This window comes from Seriola lalandi, unplaced genomic scaffold (assembly GCF_002814215.2).
Source record: "Seriola lalandi dorsalis isolate HSWRI2012SDOR001 ecotype SW California unplaced genomic scaffold, Sedor1 jcf7180002054578, whole genome shotgun sequence".
NCBI classification, from domain to species: Eukaryota; Metazoa; Chordata; class Actinopteri; order Carangiformes; family Carangidae; genus Seriola; species Seriola lalandi.
In genome coordinates, this window is record NW_019525131.1 from 15,660 (window position 1) to 25,175 (window position 9,516).

At 40.7% G+C, this 9,516-nt stretch overlaps 1 protein-coding gene across 1 annotated transcript in view; it reads right to left on the reverse strand.

Annotated features, from left to right (window-relative positions):
* LOC111663573 (uncharacterized) overlaps window positions 1-2,528 on the reverse strand; it is a 10,875-nt gene extending 8,347 nt beyond the window's left edge. The window contains exon 1 of the mRNA XM_023417815.2: window positions 2,443-2,528. The gene's annotated coding sequence lies outside the window, so the exon portion shown is untranslated. The remainder of the gene's footprint in view (window positions 1-2,442) is intronic.
* Between the last annotated feature and the right edge of the window lie 6,988 nt (window positions 2,529-9,516).

The following is a 9,516-nucleotide window of genomic DNA, read 5'->3' on the forward strand; positions in this document are numbered from 1 at the left end:
AGAATATGAGATATTTCCCACATAATACATGATGGAGGGATGTGACATTGTTTTATATCAGAGTCTTTTATATCAAGACATTTCTCAAAACCAGAATATGATCAGGGTGACTTTTGAACACTGGAAATAAATCATGTACTCATCCCGGCAGTAGCCCCCGTGGCACTCAAAATTTCCCTGGAATTTTCTAGTTTCATTTAATGTTTTGTGGTCATGGTGGAAGACGGATGTGCAAGTTACATTACATAAGTAAATGTATTATGTTCACGTTACACTTTACAGGCAGTAGAAAGTCATGACAGTGATATTTCATGGTACCTAACTTAAAATTATTGACATATTCCATCCAAATGTGTTACTTTGCAGGCTACACATTACAGGCAGTGGAAAAGTAATTAAAGTGAAATTTCTTGTAACCATGTTCTTATTATTTTGCTCATTCAAAGAAACAAGCCACACTACATTTTACCGGCAGTGGTAAGGTAATTATGGGTTAACTACGGTGACATTTGCAGCATTTGCAGTCACTTTTGGTGAACAACTGTTGCCGTGGCTACCACTCCTCTTGGCTTATTGAAAGGTATGACAGTGGAAATTACAAATGCATTAGGTTCATTACACTGAAAGTACTTGGCTCTGTGCAGGAAACTGGCTGCTGTGTTTATTTTGGGCGACAACAATGTCGACATGCTGACAGTTAAAATATGAGACTTGGTATCACCTGCTAACAGCCTCTTCACAATGTAACAAGAGATATTAATGCTTTAGATATTAACAGATGCTGATACAGAGATGACCCTCCTGTCTTACCCTGTATGTGGGCTTTACTAACATTTCCCATATAATTACAGACCAACCCTCTTTATTCTGCTTCAGTTTTACTCTGTAAATACCCAATATTTTACAGTAATTTCTGCTAATTATACTACTACAACTTGTCATTATACTGATTTTACTTGACTGTTATTTCTTGGCAATTTCTTTACATTACCACAAAATTGCTTTGTAATTACTAAGTAATGTAAGAGTTACCGATTAATTCTATGGGAGGAGACTGTTAAAATAGGATTTGTAGAGTAAATTCAAAATATCTGAATACTTGTTGGGTTTAGGGTATGGGTCCAGGTCTTGGCGTGTTACATGAACATACTGAATTTCACACATATAGGTGAAACACTGGGTGAGGGCTTCTTCATTGAAATTTTCTAGGGGCTATCAAGCCATTTTCTCTAGATCCATTACAAATGTAAATCTTCACCAGTCCTGGTGTGTGTACAGTTTCATGAGTTTTTGAGCATGTTTAGACCCTCAAAAAGGCAATTTCATCCAGGAACAATAATAGGCCGTTATAGATTCTATTTGTGGTGAGTTGATCACATATTGTGACTGACCAGTGAGCCCAGTCCTGACACAGCTCTACAGTGAAGTAACAGCACAAATCACAATGTTAGAAATATTTGATGAGTGGATAGTTGATGAATTGGAAATACTGTGGTTGGTGGATTTACCAGGTAGTAAGAGAGAACTCTTCTCTGCAGAGCCTCATACAATAAAATAAATGAATAAAGAGTAAACAAATGTAAACTGGAGAATCAAATGTTAAAAAATAAAGACATTTCTGTTGAACTGAAAAGTCTGGGAGCTGAATTCTGCCTGTAACAATCAGACTGAAGCAGAATTATAGAGTTACACAGTCTAAAGTTAAACAGCAGAAACCAGCATGTGGTCTAATAATAAATAATCTTAAATACTAAACTGCAGCTCTCTGATGTTTCTTTTTTTTTCAGACAACTTTATTTATCCCCCATGGGCAATTCATTTGTAACTTCCCAGTCCATACATTCAGTCTCAACAGACAACCAACCAACCAGATACAGTTAAAATGACAGAGGAAACATATTAAAAGGCATGTGACAATAACTAAAACAGTAAATAAAAGCAATAAATAGAATATATGCAATGAATTTCTCTAAAATAACAATCATTTAAAATGAGTATTGTCTGTGTTGAGCAGCCTAATAGCAGAAGGAATAAAGGACTTATAAGATTAGTTCTTATCAAGGCCACATAGTGACGTCGACCCGAAGGCATTAGAGAGAATTCGGACGATAGAATGTGGTCTGTTTGGCTGATCTTTTTTTTTTGCTTTCTCAGCCACCTGTTTATCCCAACGAGAGCCCAAGTCCAGTGCCAAGATACTTGTAGGAGCCCATAATTTCAACATTTCCATTATGAATAATGCTCACTTTTGCTGTGTAATTAGTCCGCCTAAAATCAATGGTTAACTCCTTGGTTTTTAACACATTTAGATCCAGGAAGTTATCATCACACCATTCAACAAAAGCAGGTAAGGCACAACTGTGATATTTTCTTTTATATTCATGACTTTCATATTTAATCCAGACACTTTCAAATAAAAACAAAGTAAAACTATTTTCTTACCTGTAAGACTGAATGAAATCTGGTGAAGCAGTGAGCAGTCTGTGGACTCTGCTGGACTCTCCTGCTCTCCTGGACTCTCCTGCTCCCTCCTGTTTTTTTTATAGATCATGGGTCTGAACTTTCAGTTTCACTTTTATATTCTCTCCATCAATGCTGTTTCTAAGAAATCACATGACCACACACACACACACACACACACACAAGAATTAGCAGAGGAGCAAAGGAAGAGAGGATGGAAGAGGAAGACAGTTGATAAAATATTGTTATCTTTTTACAGCTTTCTGTGTGTGTGTGTGTGTGTGTGTGTGTGTGTGTGTGTGTGTGTGTGTGTGTGTGGTCATGTGATTTCTTAGAAACAGTGATTTCAAACCATCAATGGAGGAAAAAGTTCAGACCCATGAGCCAAGGACAGATGAGAGAACAGTAGATCAAGTATAAATTGAAATTGTGATCAAATGAAGGCCTACAGGCACAGCAAAATAATTCTTTTGGGTGTTTCTCCTCTGATTCTTAAACAGGACAGGACAGGATTGATTTCTTAAATATTGATCTATTCTTTTGCTCCTTATTTCTCCTAAAGGGGCTTTGGGTGAAACAGTTCACAGCTGATCTACTTCTGAGACAAAGAAAAGAAAAGAGAAAATTTTCCACTGGGTTGGTTGATGAGCTGGATCTAGCTTGCATTCCTTCTGTTTGGCTTGTTAGCTAAACTGTTTTAAACCAGACACCAGCTGATCCACCACTTCAACCAGCTTGAAAACAACTAAGATCAAAGAACCTCTTAAACCAGTCTAAGACATGTCTTTAGATATTGACTTAGATTATGTAGGTATAACCTTACATTGTCCTCAGCCATCTTTGCTAAGTTCTGATTGGGAGCACCCCTTTCTCTCAAGGCAAGGAAACTGGTCCATGTTGACCTGGCAGGATTCAACAAACAACAGTTAGTGTAGTCCATTTTCAGATGTTAAGGAGCTCAGGCCTACTATTTAGGTTACAGATACTCATCTTTCGGGAAATGTAACGTCCTGACTGACATTTCTATTGATTTGACTACCAAGCTGAGAGGTCTTGGATTTCTTATATGATGTGGCGCCTCCATATAGGTGGTCTCTTTTGTTAGTTTTTTGTGATTGCTTACACACTGTTTGCACAATTTGGTTCATTGTGTCAAAACTCCAAACACACTTCTATTACAGTTTTTTGTGATTGCTTACACACTAAAAGTGAATGCTTAGACCAGAGCATCAGAACCCTAACGTTAACCATGCCTTAAACAAAGGGACCAAAAAGTACAAACACATTTATCACACATGTACTTTACAATTCAGTTCTACACACACACACTTGCAAAAACAGTACACACCTTTTCTTACATTAGATACTTTGTCCAAAACTTAAATCTTACAATCATTGGGAAAACACCTTTTTTGTGCAAAACACACCTGAATTTTGCACCAAATACAAACACACCTAAAAACACTTGAAACAGCGCTGAGTCTGAACCTTAGAGCTACAGAGAGACCTCAGGTGAGCTTCTGTGAGAACTCTGAAACATGGAAGCAGTGTTTCAAAGAAGAGGAGGTGGAGGATGAAGACAAGAACAAAGAAGACCTGGCAATAGACAGACACATATTTCAGGCCAGTTTCAGTTTCACTTTTATATTCTCTCCATGGATGCTGTTTCTAAGAAATCACATGACCCCCCCCCCCACACACACACACATACACACACACACACACACACAGACACACACAAAGCTGTAAAAAGATCACAACATTTTATCAACTGTCTTCCTCCTTCATCCTCTCTTCCTTTGCTCCTCTGCTAATTCTTGCCTCACCTCATTTTCATCTTTGTGTTTCTACAAACTTCCATTGTATCAACACACATTCCACTACTAAAGTCATTTTCTCGTTGTGTTGATGCATTTCAGTTTGTACATTCAATCAGAATGACAGACCTCTCACTCACCTTGATTCAGTCCTGCATTGCATCAGTGTTTTCAATCAAGTCACTTACGACTCTCTTCCAATATGTATGAAAGAGCAAGGCCAGTGTGAATTTACTGTACGGTACTTACTGCCATGTTTGATTGCATATTTTTCTTTGTCTGTTTTTTCCATGTTCATCTTTTTGCTTTCCTCAGTTACAGCAGTTATATTTGTGAATTTTTGAATTTACAGCAATAGACAGACACATATTTCAGATGACATCAGGGCCACTTCGGCGGACCATGTCATAAATCATGGCCTGACACTGACCTGAGGGAGGCTGAGCCGAGTCCAGCCCAACCTCAGTCGCTACAGAGTAGCATCCATAACATGGACATTGAGACTGGAGAGCAGGTCTTCACTTTCTAGACTGAACCTTTCAGTACATCGAGACTCTGCCACATGTTGAGGCCACACCACCTTACGATGAAGCTGCTGTACAGGCTCCATATGAGAGGAACAGTGTAAGAGTCAAAGACCTTCTCTATGAATATGTGGAAGTATCACTGAACTGTAGAGTAAGAGAGTGATGGCAGCAGATTGTGCTGTGTTGTCAATGGATACATTCAGACAAAGCAGTATGTGATCTGCACTAGTGCCCCTATTCTGGGGCTGGTGTCTGTGGGGGTGCCTATCTGTTCCAACCCACCCCAAGCCCCCTCCCTGTGTGAGATTGTAGACAGTGACTTGACACCATCTTCACAGTTGAGTGTAAATGTGATGACCAAACCCACACAGGAGAACCACACAGGGTAATAACATTTCAATCCTATTTCACCTCATTAGTTATCAACACAGGTTCTTTTGATTTGCAGTCAACCACACCCAAACAATATCATCAACTTAACATTTACTACCACACACTTGGATTGGTTCAGAATCAGTTTACTTATTTTAACCTAACATTGTTTTATATAGAGTGCAAACAATTTAACACTGTGGGGTTACATGGGCAATTTTCTGTTGTATTAATCATTTGTTTCTTTGTGTTGTGGTACCATGGTTGTTGAGAGATCCCTTCCTGGTGGAGCAAAAGGTGTGGCTTCTTCTTCTTCTTCTTTTTTTTTTTTTTTTTTTTTTTTTTTTAACAGCGGATGGCAAACAGCATAATAGGTGCATTACCGCCACCTTCTGCTCTGGAGTGTGGATCAGATTAAATTCTATTCCATAACCCCGTCTGTCTAATAAAGTCAATTAAAACATTTCTGCTCTGTCCATTAGGTAAATTCATGTTTCGAGTGTGATTTCATGAATCTCCACCTTCCTGAGCTCTTCCTTCATAGCTTGACTCTCTAGCTCATACCTATCATACTATTGATCATATTGATTCAAATGATGCGCTGGCAACAAGTGGCAGAAAGTCTGCATAGCTTGTAGTTCTTTGCAATATATTTGTATAAATTAGTATATTTTTTTTCGATTGTTGTTTTTTATTCTACGTTGTTGTGTCCTCTGACGATGGAGAAAATAATGAACACAAAGGAAGAACTCCTGGCTTTAAAGTTTACCAGATGTTGAGTTCAACATCCCATACCGGCTGAGCTGAAGAAGCCGTTCCGTGGATGCAGAGCCTAGGGGCTAAGCTAAAGGCTAGTGGATGGAGATATAAGCCTTTTCTACCATTGATCCTCATGGGACCTGGACCCTGGAGGCCAGTGAGTCTCTAAAGTAAACCGTTTTGAGTGCACAGATTGAAATGTCCTGTTGGAGTCACAGGAAAATGATAACAGCAAGGACCCTGACCTTGATAGAGTTGTTGAATGTACCACGGACTACATTAACTTCTGTATGGACACTGTAATACCAGTAAGGCCTGGACACTGCTTTCCAAACAACAAACCCTGGATCACCAGTAACATCAAGACCCTCCTCAAGCAGAAAGAGGAGGCCTTCAGGGATGGAGACAGGGAGAAGCTCAGGTGTGTGCAACATGAGCTGAAGAGGAGATTAAAGCAGGTGAAGGAGGACTACAAAAAGAAAGTAGAGAGGAAGCTGCAGCACAACAACACCAGAGAGGTGTGGAAGGGGATGAGGACCATCACTGGCTATAAAGAGAAGAACAGCCACAACATCAGGTGATGTGGACAAGACCAATGAGTTCAACCTGTTCTACAACAGGTGTGACACAGCCTCACCTGTTCTCTCTCCCACTGCTTCAGCTGCAGCTTCTCCTACAGCATCTCCTCCACAACCTGACACTGCAGCTGCAACTCCCTCCACACTGGGGTCAAGTCTCCTGTCTTTTACAGCGGAGGAGGTGAGGGCGGAGCTCAAGAGGCTACGTCCTGGAAAGGCAACAGGCCCGGCTGATGTGTGTCTGAGGCTGTTAAAGAACTGTGCAGTCCAGCTGGCTGAGCCTCTCCAGAGGATCTTTAACTTAAGTCTAAACCAGGGAGGGTCCTGGTCCTGTGGAAAACATCATGTCTTGTTCAGGTCCCTAAAGTAGGACGACCGGCTGAGATAAATGACTACAGACCGTTGGCCCTCACATCACACATCATGAAGACCCTTGAGGGGCTGCTTCTCCACCTTCTGAGGCCACAGGTTGAACATGCAGACCCCCTACAGTTCGCCTACAAGGAACATGTTGGAGTGGATGATGCTGTCCTTTTCCTTCAGTGAATGGAGCGACAAGAACTAACTCCTTCTGAACACCTCCAAGACCAAGGAGATAGTCATTGACTTTCAGATGTCTAGGCCCACCCTTCAGCCGTCAACATTCGAGGGAAGGACATTGAGGTGGTGCACACAGATGCGCACCTGGATAGTAAACTGGACTTGTCCCTGAACACAGATGCCATCTACCTGAAGGGGGAGAGCCGGCTGTTTTTCCTCAGGAGGCTCAGGTCCTTTGACGTTTGCAGTGAAATGCTGCACATGTTTTATCAGTCAGTGGTGGCCACTGTACTCTTTAATGCTGCAGTGTTCTGGGGCAGCAGCATGTTAGCCATGAACACAAGGAGACTGGATAAGCTGGTCAAAAAGGCTGAGTCTGTGCTTGGTAGGAGTCTGGACTCACTCAGGACTGTTGTGGAGAGAAGCATGCAATGTAAGATGGAGGCCATCTTGGACAATACCAACCATCCTCTCCATAAACATTCTGACAGGACAGAGAAACAGCTACAGAAGCAAACATCTCATCTCACTGCGCTGCAGAACAGAGAGGTTCAGGAGATCCTTTGTTCCCACTGCCATCAAGCTATACAACACCTCAACCAAAGGAAGTGGACTGATAAAATTGTTGTTTATTTATTATTAACAGTTTTTATCATTATTATTATTATCATCAACAATGAGCTAATGGACGCACGAATTTCCCCTAGGGGATGAATAAAGTATCTATCTATCTATCTATCTATCTGTGACCAGTAGTGAATGTCCCTCCCAGGCCACCGTAGGATTAGACAGCAGGCTAGCTCCACCCACTTCCTCATTGATCAGTGTATTTAAACCGGCAGACCGGCTTGTTCTCTGCTGCAGCCTCCTCATGGTCCCTGGTATACTGTTTGGCGCACATATTGTGTGGTCCTGCTTCCTGGGTATCCCACATGTTGAACCACATGTAGAGTGAATTGTGTCGAGACAGACTGCCACTGCTCTTTTGTTTTGTTATATTGTTTTGTTTCATTTGTTTAACTAGTTCAACTTGTTTTGTATCCTTTTGGTATCCCGCTTTTTTTTGTTGCATTAAATGATTTCTGTTAGTTCTTTAGTCCCTCTGTTATTTTAGCCCTCTGTGGCATTTAACTCCCTTAATTTTCCCCCAAGGGTTTTTAATATATTTATTGCAGCAGTTGTTTCTGTATGGTTTTTAACTTGTTGCTGTATTCTCTTTTCTTTGCGCGAGTACTGCAGTGGCCGCTTGGACGGTGGGGGGATCGGTGTCCAGAGTTTCTCACCCCAGCTTCACACCCCTTTAACTGTGTGTGGTCGTAATTTTGCACGTCCTTCACAATTTATGGTTTTCCCCTTACGTTTTGATTGTTTTGGCGTGTGTGCATGTGTTGGGCACGGAGTGAGGTGAGTGCTCTGTCCTATTGGACCCCCCCCCGTGCCTGCGGCCGTGCCCAGCCGTCTTGTCGTGCTCTTGCTTAGTATTATTTTTTAAGTTGTTTCTTAGACATGTTGTTAGTTTACTTGCTGCAGAATAATAAAAATTGTGAACTTGGGGGAAAACTCTTTGTCCGTGCCTGTTCTTGACCATCACTTGTATCATTTCCTGTGGCCCTCTATGGAGTGACGGTCACATATCTATCTATCTATCTATCTATCTATCTATCTATCTATCTATCTATCTATCTATCTATCTATCTATCTATCTATCTACTGTGTAATTGCATGTATTATTGTTTCCTCTGCCTGACAATATTCACACAAGCCGGATGAGGGTTTTTGTAAAATTCTGAGTGTACTGTTTAAGTTGGAATGATCTAGCCTTATTCTGTTGCATATAACTTCCTCTCTTCTTGACCTTCTGGAATGTACTTGTAACGCTTTGAACAGAATATCTTGGCAGCTAGAAACAAAGGATCTCAGGCTCCTAAGAACTGAAACAGAGCCAGACCATACAATAATCTTCCTTGGTTTGTTTTCCTGTTCCCAGCACTCCTGCATCACTACTTTTGTAGGATGTTGTTTCTTTATGTCCTTTGAGACTAGCCCAGTAGTTAGTCATTAACTGTAAAATCATAAAATCCTTTATCCAGTGAATCTTTGCATCTTTCCACATCATGCCGTATGCTTTCTCATCAAAAAAGACTGCTACAACCAACTATTAGCTTGTGCTTTTCTAATCTCACACTTTAGGTAATTGATTGGATCCAAAATTCCCCTTTCTTAAAGCCACTCTGATAATGCGTACATATTTTATAGAAAATAGAACTGTTTAGTAACCATTCTTTTCACGATCTTACACACATTTGATGTGAGAGCAACAGGCCTATAAATAGATGGCTTAAATGTATCTTTCCCAGACTTCCTCATACAGTCATGGTCAAAAATATTGGCACACAGAACTCCAAAAATGGACTGGACAAAATTATTGACAATCTCAACTTAATATTTGGTAGCACACCCTTT